Here is a 19,360-nt window from a genome sequence, read left to right on the forward strand (position 1 = left end):
AAAAAAAAACTTTAAAAGAGGAAAACAAGGTTCTAATGGCCCCAGAGGCTCCCACACAATTGGCAACGGTTGGTTTTCCCTTCGGCTGCTGGAGATGCAAGAAGATGGGGGAGGAAGGAAGGAGGAAAAAGAGAATGTATGTCTTTTTAAAGAAGGACACTTTTAAAAGCTAGAAGAGCCTGTAACAATATGACCTTGTACAGAATTTATAAAAGAGCTTTGGTATATAAATTTGATCCTTGAAAATTACTGGGTAAGGAAAGTGCAGTTATGATTAATTTTTCAGATAAGAAAACTACATCTTCACTAGTTTGGGGTTTGCCGACAGCCCAAGCCCTGGCCGTCCACAGCTCAGTCCCAGAGGCTACTCTTCACCCTGTGGACACTGCTCCTGGTTCCCAGCTGTGTTCTATCACGGGGTAAGTTAGGGCTTCTCGAGAGAAGAGCTCGAGATGGAGGTGGGAATCCTCATCTAGAGTTCTCTAGATTTCAGCAAAAATTTCAACTGAGATTCCCCAAGGGTGAAAAAGACCCCAGACCCTCAGAAACCATCATCCTTCCATTCAAGACACCTAGGACTTCTCAGAGTGCCTTGGCAAGATCCCCAAGGAAGAGAATGCTTCTAGCTCTTGGCCTTGCAGAGGGTTTTAGTGATTTTTGTATGAAGTACAATGACATCTTTGTTCACAGTTGATGAGGAACAGAAACAGAGATTTTTATAATTTTTATAATACTTTATAATCTGATGCCTCGTTGGCCCTTCCCCCCCCCCCATATATTGTTTCTGCTTGGAGTTCAGGTGTCAGAAACTGTCTGATCTTATTTTTAACCTCCTTCAAATCCAAGCCACCGTAAGAAAAAGAGGAGTTATTTAAAAAGAGGGTCTGATATCCCTCCAATCTCCTTCCTTACCTCCCCACTCCCACTATGATTCCCCTACCAGTCAGCTCCCCAAGGAAGGAGGAAACGGGTGTTTGCCTTCTGTTTTGTGAGGCTTATCAACAGTAGGCAAATCTCCATTGTTATCTGGAGCTGTGTTGCATTGTTTCATGTGAGTGGCCACTTTGTTATTTAAGAACTCGGAGGTTCTTTTAAAGGTTGCTTCATCAAAACATGCCATTAGTTAGAGACTTCTGCATCCACATGGACCAAGAAGAATGTCTAATTGCCAGTCTCTTTCATACCCCCTGCAATGCCCACCCTCCCTGATCCTCTCCACTCCCACCTTGGACCCAAGGTAACCCCTTCCCTCCTGATCCCCCCACCTCCACAGGCTGGTCTGTTTTGACTCCTTTCCCGGTGCAGAGACATTTCTTCAGTAATCTGGGAGTGTTCACGTGCTAACGCAGGTAAATTGTAATTAATTTCTCTCTAATTGATGCGTGGGACTACCTAGGCCCCTCATTTTCCTCCCTTCATTCCTTTATAAATATATGATTTGACAGGTTAATTTGAAAGCAAAAGTTAGATTCTTTACAGTCATCTAAGCTGAAGCCCCAGCACACAATTTGATGTCTAGTTGTGTGAAGCATAATAAAAGGGTTGAAGTCAGGTTATCCGTTTTTTTAATCATCATTTTGCTAATTTAATCTTTTTCCCCTTCATAAGGTAATAAAATATTCATTTCACAGCCTGAAAGCCTTGGCAGCGATCGGCGAGGAAGCCGTCTCCACAGCGGGCTGCGTGTTCCACGGGGTGACCTTCTCCCCGGGGTCCCTGCAACCTGGACCCCGGAAGGGGCACCACGAGGGTCGTGTGGGCGGCTCTGGAGGAGTTTCGCTTTGGCATCTGAATCAGGACTGAGTCAAGCCTCCCACATTCTGCAGCAGCTCAGAGAGAAGCGTTAGAAATTGCTGGAGCTGCGGGGGAGACAGGGAGCCTGCCCCGCAGCCAGGTATCCACAGCCATTCTTGGAAGATGGCGGAGACGGAAGGCCACTTCCGGTCAGCTCCAGCATGAACCACCCGCCACTTCCTGTCAGCTCCAGCCTGAACCACCGGGAGGGCTTAGGGCCGGATGAAACCAGCGCAGGAGTCACCAAGAGGCTACTCCACAGGGGAGCGAATCCTCCAGCAGACAAGGCGAGAACCTGGCTGCCCAAATGGTAGGCTCAGGCACCGCTCAGCTCTTTGTGTCCACACAGAAGGAAGGGCTGGGAGCACTGCAGTGGTCCGCGGGAGGATGGCTCTCGGAGCTCAGGCTGCCTTCTAACCCATCTTAGCTTCTTGCTGATTTGCTACAAGCTCTCTGCACCCAGGCCTGCTCACTTGAGAGCTGGCCTTTCTGACACTAGCCAACGCACTGGAAATATCCAAGGCTCTTAGTGGCTCAGCTCTTCTTCCCCGAGAGTTGGGGTAACAGCAGAGGGGCTTATGTCTGATGGGAGCATCTCTGGCCTCCACACCAGGCACCTTTCTCCCTGGGCCTCCACTTTCTCATCTCCTTATTCTGTTTAAAACAGGAAAAAGAAGGGAAGAAGGTTGCTTCCCTCTTGCAAGGTGCTATTGAATGACTGCCCCCTGGGAAACGTGCTTCTCAGACTACCCCACAGATGTGAAGTATCACACACGGGGGCTCCATCTGGTTATAGAAGTTGGAATTCCTTTGCTGAGATGCATTCCCAGGTAAGACAAGGAGACACGTCACAGCTGACACTTGTTTCCTTCTCACCAAGAACATGGAAGTGCCCACTTTCTGGTTGGAGGACCCTGAGTGAGAAGAAGCAATTCTTAAAAGGATGAAGGCAGGTCAGGGCCCAGCATTCACCAGAGTCACCCTGCAGAGTGGGTGAATAGGAGCAGCTCACAGAGATCTCTGACCAGAGGGCCCAAGCTCAGCAAGCCACAGCAGGCCCCATCTGTAGAGGCTCCCTAGGGGGTGTGCTGGGCATGATGGAGCCAGGAGGGAGGCTCCTGCTGTCATTCCTATCTGCACAAATGTGCTCAAGCTCCCAATAATTTTTTTAAAACAAATTTTGAGGAAGTTGCCATGAGCAGGCTGACCTGACCCTGGCCTCCCGAAAAAAGCCACAAAATGAGTGGTCTGATAAATCACGCATGCCTTCAAATCACTAATTTTTTCCCTAAATTTAATAAAAGTGCATGTTTTAGTGGCTATAGTCGCCCTTACTTTTCTCAGGTCTTTAGAATTTTTAATTTTTATAACAGATTCTGCAATTATGACTATTCTTTTACATAAAGTTTTGTCACATTCTTTTTGTCCAGAAATTTTGGAAACTTCATTGGGAAAAAGGTCTCTTTATCCCATTGTTATTTTTAATAATCAGTATTAAAGAATCTTAACAGGCTGCCTGAAAATTACAGAGGAACACCACTTATCGGGAAAACAGTCCAAGCCCAATTGAGGGAAAATACTATCAAAATATGTCATGAGCAGATTGAGGGACATTGGGAACTGAAAAAGAGTTCAGACTGGGAGGTGGCCAACAGAAGGAGAAGGAAAAAAGAAGAGGCAATGTGAAACCTGAGAGAGGAAGGATAGCAAAGAGGATAGTAAAATGCTGAGCTTTGCAAAGACAAGAATCAAAGTTTCTGTGAATGGAAGACACGGCTCTGCATTGCCTTGAATTGCAATTTTTCTTATCTCAGAGAACTTTGCACCAGAACTGTTGCTTACATCTTTCCAGAAGAGTGATACAAGATGGTATTAGCGCGTACCCTGCTTATCCTACTCCTGGGTTAGTATAGGGTGCTGAGGATTTCCACGGGAGGCATGCTCTGAGTGTGCACTAGAGGGGAAATTCACCTCTTCTGATACTGGGAAGGTCTCTTAAAGCCAGAGCAGAGAACTGGAGGAGGAGGAGGAGGAGGAAATACTTGCTAGTAAAAACCAACAGTCTGTGAGAGGAGGGACTCTAATCGTCTCCATCCCTGCTTTCATGTTAATGTCTTGAATGCATCACCTTTTGTCCTTTGACAGAGAAAGGTTATGAAAAACTGGTCTACATTTGGAGTTCTCTTTCCTCACCTCCCTGTACCCTTCATTCCATCTCACTGCCATCTGCCTTCCACTTCTACTGTAATATTGACTCTGTCCAGCTCTGAAGAGCTCTAGTTTGTAAAATTCAAAAGATCATTTTTCACTACCCATCACCTTCTTAGTGATCATTCTGACCACTCTGTCCTCTGAACACTTTCCTACCTTGGCTTCCATGAAAACAGCTCCTAAAGTTTCTCCCACCTTTTTGACCATATCCTTCCTTTCATCTTTCCTGGACTTCTACAATTCCTTGCATGCAAAGGCCCCCAAGTCGCCTTACTTCACCCGCATACCCAGCCCACACCCTTAGCATCAACTATGCCGAGCAGGCTACTATATATAATCTATATATCTATATGTCTATATCCATATCTATATGCAGGCCAGAACTCTTTTCTGAACTCAAATTTATTCAACTGCCTACTTGACATCTCCACAGATTTAAATTTACACCTACATCTCCTCTCTGAATGCCTGGTCCTGGCTCATTCCTCCTCCTCCAGTCCCCATTTTGGACACGGCTTTCCATCTACCCACTTTCTAGAACCAGAATCCTGGGGACCATCACTGCTCACCTCTTCCTCTCACTGCCCATATCCAAACTCTTAAAAGATCCTGACCTTTGTACCTACTGAGTATCTCTCAAATCACCCTCTTCTCTAGTCCCGTGTCTTTTTGCAAGGTCAGGATCTTATTTCTTATTGAATTTATTGGAGAGCAAGACACTCTGCCACCAGTAGTCATTTCTTACCAGTCCATTGTCTTTGCCATTAATGAATCTTTACAAAAGGCTAATCAGATCCTATCACTCCCCTGCTTACACGTTTTTTAAAGTCATCCTTTGATCTTGAGGATGAAATCCCAATTCCTCAGCATGGTAAACAGAGCTCCCATTTTTATACAGTCCTTACCTACTCCCCACCCTCTTGCAAGGTGCTATAGAATGACTGCCCCCTGCTTACTAACCTGGTTACCTGGACCCTTCACCCTGCCTTAGTTCAAGATCCTAGCAGCCTCCTGGAGGCACAGATTTCTACGGGGGCTTTCTTCTCTACCTAGCCAACTCTTCCTCAGCCTCAGTGACTCAGTTTTACCACCACTGTCTGCAGGGAGGGTGAGGCCCTTCCTGACCCTTCTCTACGTTCCCAGAATTCCCAGAACCTACACTAAGAGACCAGCCAGCTGAGCACATGCATTCCAGTTGTCTCTATTTGCTCCTCTCATCAGGCTTCTAGACTGAGACTTTCTGGGGAGCAAGAGCCATGTTTCTGCATCACCCCTTAGTGGAGAATCCTCCACATAATAGGAGCTAATGAAAAGTTGTTGAGTTGTTCATAAAATAAAAGTAATATGTAACAATTTACCACGAGGCTACCTATAAAGAATTATGAAGAAAATCCAATGTTTATTGCCCAGGATGTCTATTAAATGGTATCCCTTGGGTAAATGTCCATTTGGAATCCCCACAACAGAAAAATCTACTTCTAACTAAAATTAAAAATAACATCAAACAAACAAAACAAAACAAATAGTCGAGTTTCGTTTTGTTGTTGCTGTAAATAAATTGTCTGAAAACCTGAGTAAGACACCTAAGAGTTTCTCTCCTGCTGGAGCTGGACTAAGAACACCTGGAAACGCTGCCTCTCAAACCCCCTCAGTAGCACTCACAGCAGCCCGTTCCCTGCTCACCCCACACGTTTCAGCTCATGAAACCACTTAGAAAAATGCATCCTTACAGTCACAGAGATACGAGATGCTGGGCTCCAGCTACATTTGCACATTTGCATTCTGCTTATCAGGTCACCCAATGGCAAAATCTTCAGAGGGAGCCGGCAATTTTTCCCTCATACTGAAGCTAATGAGCAAAATAGCTCTTGCTGAAGGACAAGAAAAAGTCGGCGTGCACACGGTGTACTGCGGGCACCACGGGCAGGCTGTCATCATTATGAAAAACCATCACAAGACCTTACAGATTAAAAGCTGCGGAGAAAACTTTTGCCCTATGGAGTTTGTAAGGAAGCATATCGCTGTTCATCAGGACCAGGCAGCTGCTGTCAGAGCTCTCCCAGAATGCTAGCAGGGCCAGGCTGCCTCCTGCAGGCTCCCAGAGGGGACACAGCATCAGCTGCCAATTTCTAAGCAAAGGGAGCTTGTTTTAGGGCTCTCTCTTCGTTTCCAGGCTTGCCTCACAGAGTTGACTTTTATTACCAGGTTAATCACCAGCAAGCTTAGCTGAGGAGTTATCAGCAATGCCCATCCTTCCACTTTTTCTCAGCTCCCCTCTCTGCCTCCTCTGTCTCCCTGCTCCTCTTCTCCCACCCCGTCTCCTTGGTTAGCAGCTTCCCGGGCTGCTGCTTTGCATCTTCCCAACCAGCTCACGCAGGGATAAAGGAAGCTCATTTCAGAGCCAGGCATCAACTCCCCCTTTGGATCAAACTGCAAGTGAAAATTGTACCCATCTGTCTAAACAACTCAAGGAAAATGGGACCTAAATTGTCCAATTTTGGTGTGTCCACCTAGCCTGCTAATTTAATTTTACGTTCCAAAAATCTGAGACCCCATACTGCCTCCTCTTCTGCATTGACGCAAGAAAATGAGCAAAGAAAAAAATGCACATCTCCAAAAACAAATCATCCTGCTGGCCCCGTGGGGCACTGGTGATACAAGAGGCTGCATCTCTGGGATCTGTATTCAGGTCTCTGGCGAGGGCCAGCGGGAAGTGCAGAGCCACAGAAAATTGAAAAATAATAGGGGAAAGGAGAAACAAACATTTCAGCTTTGTCTTCAATGTGCATTTGGAACTTGGCTCTGGAAAAGGATAAGGGTGGAGAGATGCATTTCCCAGCAGTAGTGGGTGCTTGGCTCTATTTGGGACTTTACCGAGAGGGGCTGGATTGTTGGACTTTTGCATTCTACATGCTCAGTTCTAAAAGGTGTGGCAAGTCCCTTCCCATGCCAGTTCCTGAAATGAAGTCCTCTTCCCCATACCCGAAGATGATTTTGTGTTTCTGAACAAAACATAATGAGAGGCTTAGATGAGAAACCCAAAACAAAACAATAACCTCATCAAGTAAATGATAATTACAAGGAAGGTGTCAAGAATACAAATACTATATTCCTGTCTCAGATTCATTTCTAAAAAATAAGATCCAGGGCTGGGTGCGGTGGCTCACGCCTGTAATCCCAGCACTTTGAGAGGCCGAAGCGGGCAGATCACAAGGTCAAGAGATCGAGACCATCCTGGCCAACACGGTGAAACCCCGTCTCTACTAAAAATACAAAAATTAGTCAGGCGTGGTCATGGGTGCCTGTAGTCCCAGCTACTCAGGAGACTGAGGCAGGAGAATCACTTGAACCAGTGAGGCTGAGGTTGCAATGAGCGGAGATCGTGCCACTGCACTCCAGCCTGGGTGACAGAGTGAGACTGTGTCTAAAAAGCAAATAAAAAAATAAAGTTCCAGGAGGTGTGAAAGCCCCTAATTAGAAAGGGGAGGGAAGTCCTGAAGAACCGCTCACAGGTAGGGCTGACTGCTTTCCTCCTGTCTGGAGGGGGCCATTCGTACCACCAGTGAGAATAGGAATGTGGTCTACAGCCTATCTCCCGTTATTGATTTGAACCAGACAAAACGGTGACACCGATGAATTGCACTCAGGTGGCATGTCCCCTTCATCTCAGGCTTATTAATAAGAAGAGTGAGATCGCTCCCCAGTTCCTGAAATGATTTGGGAAATCTTTCCTGCCTTTTCTTCTCTCTTCTGCAAAGCACTCCCAAGCTAATGGAAAGTGAAATAAGGTGGTTTGCTGATCCTGAGTGAGACTGATAACACATGGGGTTTTTAGAAATCTTCACGACCTAGGCATCGGAAAACACATCAGCCCGTTCTCTGCATCCCAACAAGCATTTCTGAATGGGATGCTTCATTCCCATGAGGGCTCTGCCCTGGGTTCTGGCTCCCGTGGAAAGGGAGAGGTCAGGGGTCCCTGGGGCACGATGTTGTCTCAGTCAGGACAGGTTCAGTTACGCTCCAATAACAAGTGGCCCTAAATGTTAGAGGCAGTGGCAAGAAGCTGCATGCTTCTCACTCACAAGGACACATACCTCTGTCCCACAGGGTATATTTGTTCTGCACCCAGACGGACAGAGGGGCCACTAAATAGCAGACTGTCAATCTCACATTAGAGGAAAGGCAGGGGTGCAATGAATAATAAAATTTCTGCTTGGAATTCACACAGTCGCTACTGCCCAAATTTCATTGACTAAAGCAAGTCGTGCGGCCGATCTTGCATTCAAGAGCGAAGTGATAAATCTATATTCCGTAGAGAAAGAAAGTGAAGACTGACAAACATTGTCGTAGTCTCCTGTAACAGAAGGCGGGGCTCTGTCACCCTTGGAATATGGAATGGCTCCACCATTGTGGAATGTTTCCCAAAGTCCAGCTGCAAAATAAGCACGAGAATGTGTGCCCACCCTGACCCATTCCAGCATCACAGCCCACAGAGTCCCAGGGCACACGGTTCTCATCCATAGGGCTTCAGCTCTCTGAGGAACATTTGTTACCTGGCTTCCCTTTTTGTTTCCTGTGGTTTCAGCCTTGTCTTAGGAATAGAGAATCAAAGAGAGGACTCAAACAATACAGAGAGAACCAGCAATCAAAAACATATGTGGGCTGAGTGCAGGCTCCTGGAACGCAGACACTGGCTTAATCACATAATGTCTTTTCAACAAACCTGATAGAAAGGATTATGTGCTCTATTACCTTTTTCTTTACTTCAGGAATTCAAAAGTATCCTCATCAAAGAACTCTTAGGGAACTTTAATATGCAATGTGTAGCCACAAATAATATCTTGCCCCTAAGTCTCTCAATTTATGAAAAACAGGGCTGAGTCTACCCAGCAATTCCAAGAGGGGTGAAGCAAATCCATCCATGGTGAACAACCATTCCCACAGCCTTGGTGCCCTTGGAGAGGATCAGAAAAAATAGAATATAATAATAATTGAGCACTTACTATGTGCAGGCATTAATATGACACTCCCAATTCCTGCCCCAGGAATAGCCCCAGGAGTTTACTCCTGAGTCAACTCAGCAGTAGACGGTAAGTAAAGTCAGCAGTTTACTGAAGTGCCTATTGGACAGATTGTTCCAGAAACTGACCTGCTTGCTACATTTGTCCCAAGCCTTCCTTGGAGCTAAGCATGACTTGTCTCATCAATGTTTCTCTTTTCCTAATTCTTGTTTTGAGCCCAGGCTTCCTGCTGCATTGGCCTACCAACTTGATGGGCAGTTTCTGCCCTTGCATCTTGCCTCCCAGCCTTCTTCCCTGATTCCCAACCTTCCAGTTTTCTGTTCTGCAACCCTGCTCTGGTGCAGCATCTCTGTGGACCGAGAGCCTGGTGAGGGGACCCCTCCAGATTTGGCCTGGGATTCTTTCAGCCTGTGGAGCCTCGACTGGACTTGCTCCTGCCCTGGCAGGACACTCAGAGACCATTAGAGCTAGACATTGCTTTCATCCTGGAGAGGCTTGGAGAGATCTGCTGAGGGATGGGAAGGAGACAAAGCTAGGGAAGCATATGGAGGGCTGGAGCGCCATGTGGCTGCTGACTGAGCAAGCAGGCTGCCTTGTTCTGCATGGTGTGAGGCCTGCCCTGGAAGCAGCCCTGGCCCAGGTACATGGAGCTGGATACAAATCAGGCAGCAGGCCCGGTGAGAGGCAGGCATTGGGTCAAATGGGAATTTCACAGCTCCTGCCTTACCTTTCTCTTTTTCCTTTTCTCTTCTTCTTTTTACCTTTCTCTCTTTTACCTTACCTTTTTCTCCAAACATCTCTTATTCAACTACAGGGAACCCACAGGAGGATGTTCAGACAAGCCAGGGCACACCTTTGACTGTGTTTTCTTATGGTTTCTGTGGCTTTGGGACTGAGGGGAAGTTGGAGGCAGCCATCCTGGCAGATTGCAGTGAAAAGACAAAAATGCAAAGAAAAAATAATAACATGTTGTAAAACAAAAGTTCAATAATTCAACAGAGGAGATATCAAATGGCATGGGTGTTATTGGAATTTGGAGAGAGAGAGCTTTTCAAAGTGAAGAGATGACAGAGAAGGTTCATAATGGAGATAGAATTAAGTCCTAGAAGATAAGATTCCTGGTAGGTAGAGAAGGGTGAGGAAGGTGTTCTAAGAACTGAGTAATGGCATGGACAAAAGCGTGGGATTTAAAGCTGTGAGTGGCAACTGGCAGAAAGATAGTCTGTTTGCAGGGATAAGTGAGGCTGGTAGGACAGCTTAGGGAACAGTTATAGAGGATCCCGAAGAGTTTTGTCAGCTGGCCGATGTCGAGGTTCACCACGTAATGGAAACAGTGCTTAGCATTTCCCATAACGCACATCAAATGGAGAAGTTTGAAATATTTACTGTATTGTAATTCGATTATTAACTGAGGAAATGTGTATGTGTATGTATATACGTATATATAATCTTGAGTGGGATATACTTATTTGTATCTCCTACCCTCAAAAAACACAATTCTATGCATATCTTGGGATTTCAATGCATATATAACCAAGTATATGAATAATATTTTGACACAGAAGAAAACAATGCTGGAAAACAGTGCAACCAAAACCATTTTCGAAATCAGCACAGTGCCTGCCTCCCGGTACGCTCCAGTGACACTTTCCTCACTCGACTGGGGATGACCACAGCAAGTAACAGGTGAGAGAGGCAGTCTCAGTCTCTCTCTCTCTCTCTCTGCATAAAATGGTGCTACATAGATCTTTTGTATTGACCACTTCCTCAGCCACTGAAAGGAGGGACAGGGATTTTCTTTTTCTTCCAATTTGAACACTACTCGGTTCACTATCAACTGTGCCTAGATCTTGGCAGGGCAGGGGTACGGGAAAGTGCATGCAAATTGTCTACACTGCAGAAAAGATGAGAAAGAGAGGGAGAGAAAGAACTCTCATTAAAGGACCATAAATTGGCGATATCTGCTGAGACGTGCAGGACAAGGCCCAGAAGCAACAAGAAGGCACTCTCAGGGCTGGTGAGCAGGTGACAGAATTTGCCCTCCATGTACTCCAGAATTTTGCTGTGTGGTTTCATTAACATGAAGATAAAATGGAACACTGCTGAGTTACAGCAACTCTAGCTCATGTTTGCTTAAAAAGAAAATAAAGTTCTGTGTCTTAATCCATCCTGCTTTGGCTGGGGGGCCAGCAAGGTTCCCGTCGTCAGTGCGTGCTGGCAGTGCAGGAGGAGAGGGTGTGGATCTGGGACTGCTGCCGCCGGCTTGTTTAGAAACATACCCACTACCAGCCACATCAACCAGATTTGACGGTAAACAGGGGTGCCATTCACCATGACAGTGTCCTCGTGCAAGAAACTTTGCAATTACAGCCACAAGGGAAGAAAGGAAAAGGATTCCTGGTTGGGTCAGCCAGAAAGATACCAGAGGCTAGCATGTGTTTCCGCTTCTGCTACAGACCTCAGCTGCTCCATGCATATACCGTTGTTTCCTTACCAGAAATCCCGAAGTAATCTATTTCACCAGTGTGTCTACTGAAAACCAAGAATTTTTTCATAGTAGCAAAACAAGTGTTTCAGACTCAGAAAAAGAAAGCCAGAGTTTGAATCTTGACACTACTAGTAACCAGCGTTGTGGTTTTGACCTTGCCACCTTGGGCTTCTGTTCACAGTGTATGAAATGATGAGAAAGGCTCTCCTAAGGCATGACGTCATTACAAACATGCAATGATAACATGAGCAATGTATCTGAACACTTTTTAGAAATCACTTTCCTAGGCCGGGTGCAGTGGCTCACGCCTGTAATCCCAGCACTTTGGGAGGCCGAGCCGGGTGGATCACGAGGTCAGGAGATCAAGACCATCCTGACTAACATGGTGAAACCCCGTCTCTATGAAAAAATACAAAAATTAGCCTGGTGTGGTGGCAGGCGCCTGTAGTCCCAGTTACTCAGGAGGCTGAGGCAGGAGAATGGCGTGAACCCGATTGTGCCACTGCACTCCAGCCTGGGCGACAGAGCGAGACTCCGTCTAAAAAAAAAAAAAAAAAAAAGAAATCACTTTCCTAATGTGAGATGATGTTGGTGCAGTTAAACTGTATTTATTTGTATGCCAGTTCTTCATTTGTTTCTTGTGTTTCCGTTTCTCTTACGAGCCTTGCCACTCTCATTATTTCAGATGGTAGGCAAGCTGGACAGAGGCCAAGCATTCTCTAATTTAGGGGCATCGTGTTACAACACAGTACATGTTCCTGCATGACTGGTTTATAAAACATTGCGAGACCCTGGAATTACCACCCTGGGAAGTGTTTGCTGTGACGACCTTAGGACAAAAATTGCATAGGTAGAAAATGTAATAAACTTGAAAGTTATTCATCCTGGAGCACATACCAGGAAAATACGATGCAGTGCTCAGGAGTGAAAATTATTCTCTCACCCGTCCCATGAAGAAAGCAAAGGCTCATTCTTACCAGACGGGAGGGGGCATGCTCATGGATGTTTAAAAGGCAGGGGTCATTCAGGAATAATAGTTTGTTTGAAAGTTTCAGACCACTGCGATACCTCTTGAATGAATTTCTTCCTGCCAGTTTCAGTGTAGGTTGTTTACCACAGCCTCTTCTTTCTGGCTGTCTGGACAGCACCCTCTAGTGGTTCCTTTTTCTCCAAACATTTCAGTGTGAGGGTTGCAGGAAGGACTAATTTCAGAGTGCTCTCCCACCCACTTTTTAACTTTAGCAGTACAAGGAGGTGTTCCTGTCTCCTTTAATCCCGCTATAATTATATCGGACAGAGAAATAGCAGCTGCAGTTCAAATGAGTAGGCACATGACTCCCTCCCAAATTTCATTTTGCTTTTGTTATCACAGCAACCCCAACCAGACTTTCATCAGAAATCTCTCATATGGCTTTTGACTTAGTGTTTCTGTGTTATATGGATAAAGTCTCAATAAGATTGTTCCTCCTCCACTAGCAATAAGGGATTGACGTCCTACCCCCAACATTTCTACTTAAAATAGGGCAGCCATTCTGCCCATTTCACAAAGGGCAGGGCTTTGAAGCCACCCACGGCATGAGCTAACTTGCTCCTGTATTAAGTGACCTTATACCAAGTCACTTCTGAACAGAAGTTGTTCAGATCAGAGCTGCCACAGTGCAGCGCCCTCAGGTTACCCTTGCCCGCAGCTTCTGTGCCTCAGATGGTTGGTGGCAGGAAGACAAGTGGCTTTGGGCAAGTAACGGACCCTCTGAGCCTTGTTTCCCAAGTCACCCACCCTTTCCCTATTTGTAGAATGGAAACTATGATGCCTCTCTTGCAGGGTTAGTATCAGTACTAACTTAGCACCTGGAACTGTGGCCGTCAACAAACGTTTCTCAAATGAATGAAATGTTCTTGGTAACGTTTTGGGCACCTTGTCAGTGCTTTGAAAAGCCAGCTGGTACTCTTACCCTGGGAAAATGTCCAAGGCCATGAGATGGGAAAGAGCTTCGAGTCAGAATGATAGATTCAGGTGCCATCACTTGAGACCAAAGGTAAGAGGATTCGTTTCTCTAAGCCTCATTTGAACAACGAGGACAATTCCTTCCTTGTAATGATGTAGGGATGACAGACATTAAGGCACAGAGCCCAGGAGCTGGTATGCAGTCAGTGCTCTATAAATGTTATCTCCTGTTCAATTTATTCCTCAATAATTCCAGGTGTAAATTAAAGGTGCTCTCCTAGACCCAAAGTCAGTAAAAGCAAGAGAATTATTCTTCTGCCTTCCCTGTACTGAGGGGATTGTATATTTCACCAGGATTAGAACCCCTTGCCTTACATAAAACATTTACATAGAATTCCAAACCAAACTGCATCCTCTGGAACTCTGAGTCCATTTGCTTCTGATGAAACTGTCGCTGAGGGGAGAAAAGAGTCTTTCAAATGCTTATTAGAATAGCTGGAAAAGCTCCTTGGATGCCTAATGTTCTTAAACAGCATTTTAATGATTTAAGGGTAAATGAACTAGAAACCCATGGATTTAATTTCCCTTGAAATACATATACATTTAAAAATTAAGGGGGAATGTACTCAGAGCAAAACATATTTGTGATTTGGTCGCAGCCAGAGCATTTACAGTGAGCTGAGCCACAGTCCAGCAGGCTGCTGTGCAGCCACATGGCCTCAGCTCTCTGCTGGGCTTTGCAGAGGCTTGGTGTAGGCAAGTTGTCTGTCTCTCCCTCCAGTCATACTGGGACGAGGGTTTTCCTGTGCCGGTGCTGAGGTGCTGAGGTTGTGTAGAAAGGCCTTCTGCAGTGTCACGCTTGCTCAGACTCAGGGACCCAGGTATGCAGGCTCTGGAAGGGCCCTTCCCCTTCATCCAGAAGGCTCTGCACCTTGGTTGCAGCAGGAGCCTCCTGGAGACCCTCCCTGGACAGGAACCCTTGTTTCACCCGAGGGTTCCTGCTCCCTGGGCCTGGACAACCCAGCTCCCCTGGGTTTGCAGAAGACCTCATTCCCTCTTTGTCTGTAAACCTAGGGCCTTAATACTTCCCAAGTTTTCAAATATTTTCTACTTTTTCCTAGTTAAAGGTCAATTGGAATACATTTCCTCAAAGTTCTCATCCAATTAACATAATGGTCTTTTCCCCAAGGGTGGAGGCTGTGCCCTCAGCTTTTTGTTTCCTGCGTTTTACGTTTGTTTTGATCACACAGCACCAAGAAAAGGAGACCGAAGCCACTCATTGGCAGGCCGTCTCTTCTAACCAGGCTCTTGATTACTGGTCTATTCTTGAAGCTCACTTCACGTGTTTTCTCCAGGATGCTTTTTGACATCTCCAGACCACCCTGGTCCCTGGACCCTGAAATCCCACACAAGAAGAATCTGACCTAGGACCCCATAACTGCAGAATACCTTGATAAAAGCAATTCAAGACTCAGTGGGATCCAGCCATAAAGGCCGGTGGATGCCTCGATGATGAAGACAATGCCTCTTCATCTTGAAAGATTTGGTGAATGCCTATTCTGTGTCAACAAACTCCATATTCACTCACCCACTCACTCACCGGATTCATTAATTGTCAGATACTGCGTTAGTCACTTTAATATAAAAGTCACTCTGTTCTTTTAACCAGCAGTAACTGAGAACTTCCTCTATTCAAGATAGTACTTGCTTGGGAAAAAAAATATAAAAACACTAAGGAATGACCAATGCTTACAAGATCCTCACAGTTCAGTAGAAGAGATAGGGCTCTAAATAAATTCTTAATAGTAACTAGCATTTCTGTAGTAATTCCTAGGTGCTAGGAGCCATTATATGTCCCTTACAAGCACTAGCTCATTTACTCCATGCAATAGCCAGGTAGTAGTAAGTACTATTAATATCCCCATATTCTAAATGACAGAGCTGAGACATAAAGATGAAATGATCCGCTCAAGGCCATACAGCTCCTGATGGCAGAACTGGGAGTCAGGCCCAGGATGTGCAATTCCAGTGTTTGTACCTTCATATTTTTCTATGTGTGGTGTAGTTAATGTTTTAATATTGGCATATGTTGTGGGAATACAGAGGAAAGAGCAATTTCTTCTGCTGGGAGTAGAGATGGGGATGACAGAAGATTTGCCAAGAATTGTGTTTGAGTTGCCTGCATAGGTGTGCAATGCTTGTCAGCTTGATGTGCAGACTGGCTCTGAGCTGGACCCTGCTCCTCCTCAGACCTCCTTCTCCCTCAACAGGGGAGAATGACCTGACAAACTCAAGAAGCAAACCAATTTGGTTACTAAGCCCAGGATAATTCAGATGTGAAACAGATTAAACTCATTTGCAATTACCAGACCTGTCCTCTTTGGGGGGAGCATTAGAACCTCTTAGCAATTCAGTTCAATGAGTATTGGCATTGTGTTGGATCACTGCCCTTGCATGGCTTGCACGCTATCTAGAAGAAAAGTGTGTGATTAATGGCAAATAGGCTTGTATTTTTTTCTCTCTCAGTGTTTTGTTGTCCCTGTCCTCCCATTATCAGTCTAGGGTTCTCACCAGAACAGTGAAATATCAGTGCCTAGAAGTAGGAAGTAAAAAGAGGCTGAACAGCCACCAAATGATTTACAAGAGAAGGTGCTGAGAAAGCATAGAGGTACACAGTGTCTTCTGTAAAAATGATAGGATTCAGAGGTGGTGGCCGGGGTGGAAGGCTGCTCGGGCACTAACTAGATGTATTTCTCCAGCATGCTTCCTCATCCCATTGGGTCTTTATTTGTTTCCCTCATTATCATTATTATTATTTTATTATTATCAATATTGTTATTATTATTGGAATAATAATACCCAGGTTGCAGAATTGCTGAGAAATACAAAATAAATACTGTATGTGAAACCACTAGACCCAAGTTAGGTATTATTGGTCAACACAATCCTATTTTCTTGCCTAACTCAGTTGAATTCCAGGCAGATCTAGAATCTGGTTGCCTGCTAATTTGCCCAAAGCTCTGACCCACTATGGACCTTGTCAAAGGTTAGCAATGTCTCTGGGAGTTTCTTGTGACAGTTTTCTTTCTCTACCTTTTTTCTTTCAGGTTATGGATAGCTCAAGTTTTTCCATTCCTAAAGAAATCTCAGCTCAATATCAGGGTTTCCCCAAATTTCACCTTGAGTGCCCTGGCTATCTCCTTCTGCATGATCTCCATGGTGATTCGTCCACTGTGAGGTGATCAGAGATCTCAAGGGCATGCTGGAGTTCCTAAAGCCGTGTTGTAGCACAGACCGACTTTTCTGCAGCAGTTCACTCCAACACAACTTGTCTGACATTTTTTCTCCTCTTAGTGGATTTCTTTCCAGTTCTCTCTATCTCAATCTACACCACCCACCCAGTCACCCAACCAGAAACTTGCATTTTCTTGAGGTATCCTTTTCCTTCACATTCCTATTTATTTTTCAATTTACTCATTCATTCCATTTACTCTTGTTCCTTCTCTCTAGGAAATTGCAGAAGACAGTTTCCCTCTTAGGGTATTAGGTTCATTTATCTTTCTGCATTTTTATAATAAGAGAAGGTAAGAAAACTAAAAGGTGTGTCAATGAATTCCCATGGGAAACAGTGAGAAGTGATTCAGTGATTCAATGATATCACATCTCCAAAGGAGAAGAATTGGAAGGCTTCACTTGACTGTGGGTGACCATTAAGTCTTCTATGTCATGTTTAGCATCCTTGACACCTGACCAGTGAAATGCCTCCCTGAATTGCACAATAGCAGCCATGACGCCAGGGAGATACTCCAGGGACGTGCTTTCCTCCTGGAATGAGACTGCTTTGCTCCTAGCAGAAAGGTCTCTAGGAGGTCAGAGGCAAGGAAACTAGGGGTAGGGGGAAGACAGCTGGTGGGTAAAAAGGGGAGTGGGGAAGGTGATTATGCCAATATGGTCCTGTTTTCTTCTGACTAGATGGTCAGAAAGAGCCAGCAATGAAGGTTTCGTTGTGGCCCAATGTTCAATGGTGTTTTGGGGTTAATAAGAAATGACCAAAATTAGTGTCATGTAAAAGAAGAAAAATTATGGAGTTGAGCTGACAGAAGACTTTAAGTAATAAAATAAGGAAATATAAAATATAGTACAGTTTATAAAATTTATGGTGAGTTGCTTGGTAGTCAGCCTTGGTCATTTCTAGCTTGCCTAAGAACTACATCTTTCCAAAGACATTCAGTAACCAATCGATCTTCCAAATGCAAAGATTAGTGTGCAAACAAAAGCTAGACCACTCACACCCAGTATGCCCTAATCATGGACACTTATGTTCGATATTTTTCTAGGAATTGTTGTAAATTCTTTATACATGTTACGTTATTGCCAGAACCGCATGAGAAAGTAACTATTATTATTTGGCCAGACACGGTGGCTCACTCACTCCTGTAATCCCCGTACTTTGGGAGGCCAAGGTAGGTGGGTCACCTGAGGTCAGGAGTTCGAGACCAGCCTGACCAATATGGTGAAACGCTGTCTTTAAAAAACTAGCTGGGTGTGGTGGTGCACACCTGTAATCCCAGCTACTTGGGAGGTTGAGGCAGGAGAATTGCTTGAACCTGGGAGGCAGAGGTTGCGTGAGCCAAGGTCGTGCCATTGCACACCAGCCTGGGCAACAGAGCGAAACTCCATCTCAAAAAATACATAAATAAATAAATAAAAATTTAAAAAGTAACTATTGTTATTCCATCTTCACTGATAAAGAAACTGGGGCACAGAGAGATCAAGCAACTTTCCCAATGTCATACAGCTGGAAAGTGATAGTGTCTGTATTTGAACTTAACCAGGCCGGGTCCAAAGGCTAATTTCTTAACCATTTTGTCACATTAGCTCACAAAAACCACATGAGAAGGAAATGATCCTTTACCAAGTTAAAACAAAAATAAACAGCATGCACAGATGAGAGAAACAAAACTAAATGATTATTAGGCACTAATCTCTGCCAATTTTCAGTCAAAAATCTAACTTTGTAGAGCCGATTATTTCTTTCTCTGGATACAAGTTTTGCTGCTGTAATACCACAGTTCTTTATTGCTGTAATCATATATTAGCAAGGTTATTAAATACACATATGTATTGCATTTGCAAAAGTCTGGGATATAGAAGTGAAAACAAAACAAAAAATTCTTTCAGGATCATTTCAATGTTCAGTTGGATCACAAATACATAAGTGACATATTTTAATAGGGGTTGACAGGTGGATCAGTGGAGCAACAAATTCTCCCGAAGGGAGTCTGAGAAGGTTTCCTGGAGACAGGCAGTTAAGATCCATTTGAAAGGGATGGATTGAGATGCATCTTCCTGGGGGCCAGTTAGAATGGTGATATATATGTAATTTGGGAAAAAAATCATATTATAATTTTATATTTGGAAAGCCAAATAAGCATTTTAATAATATAGGCACCAAAAATTAAAACTAAATAAAATCATTTTTGTTTGTGGGCTATGAAGAAGGTCAGAGAACATTGTTTGAGTGTTTCTGTTTTTAAAATAGGAAAAAAGTTACAAAAGGTTGAGAAGCACGTTTTTGAAAATTAGCAAACTTGTGATTCAAGCTGTACAATGAATATACACTGTGAACCCTCCCCTCTACTCTTACAATCAAGCAATAATAAGGAGTATCTGCCTAACTATCTGTCTGTCTACCCATCCATCTATGATTTACTTTTCAGAATAAAAGGATATAGCCAGGCGGCCAGGCACGGTGGCTCACGCCTTTAATCCCAGCACTTTGGGAGGCTGTGGTGAGCAGGTCATGAGGTCAGGAGATTGAGACCATCCTGGCTAACACAGTGAAACCCCATCTCTACAAAAAATACAAAAAATAAGCCAGGCATGGTGGCGGGCACCTGT

At 44.6% G+C, this 19,360-nt stretch overlaps 1 protein-coding gene across 1 annotated transcript in view; it reads right to left on the reverse strand.

Moving 5' to 3' along the window:
* The window catches only part of OPCML (opioid binding protein/cell adhesion molecule-like), a 1,158,639-nt gene that overhangs the window by 759,105 nt on the left and 380,174 nt on the right, over positions 1–19,360 (reverse strand). The gene's annotated exons all lie outside the window — the stretch shown is intronic.

Source organism: Colobus angolensis, unplaced genomic scaffold (assembly GCF_000951035.1).
Source record: "Colobus angolensis palliatus isolate OR3802 unplaced genomic scaffold, Cang.pa_1.0 Scaffold137, whole genome shotgun sequence".
Lineage (NCBI taxonomy): Eukaryota > Metazoa > Chordata > Mammalia > Primates > Cercopithecidae > Colobus > Colobus angolensis.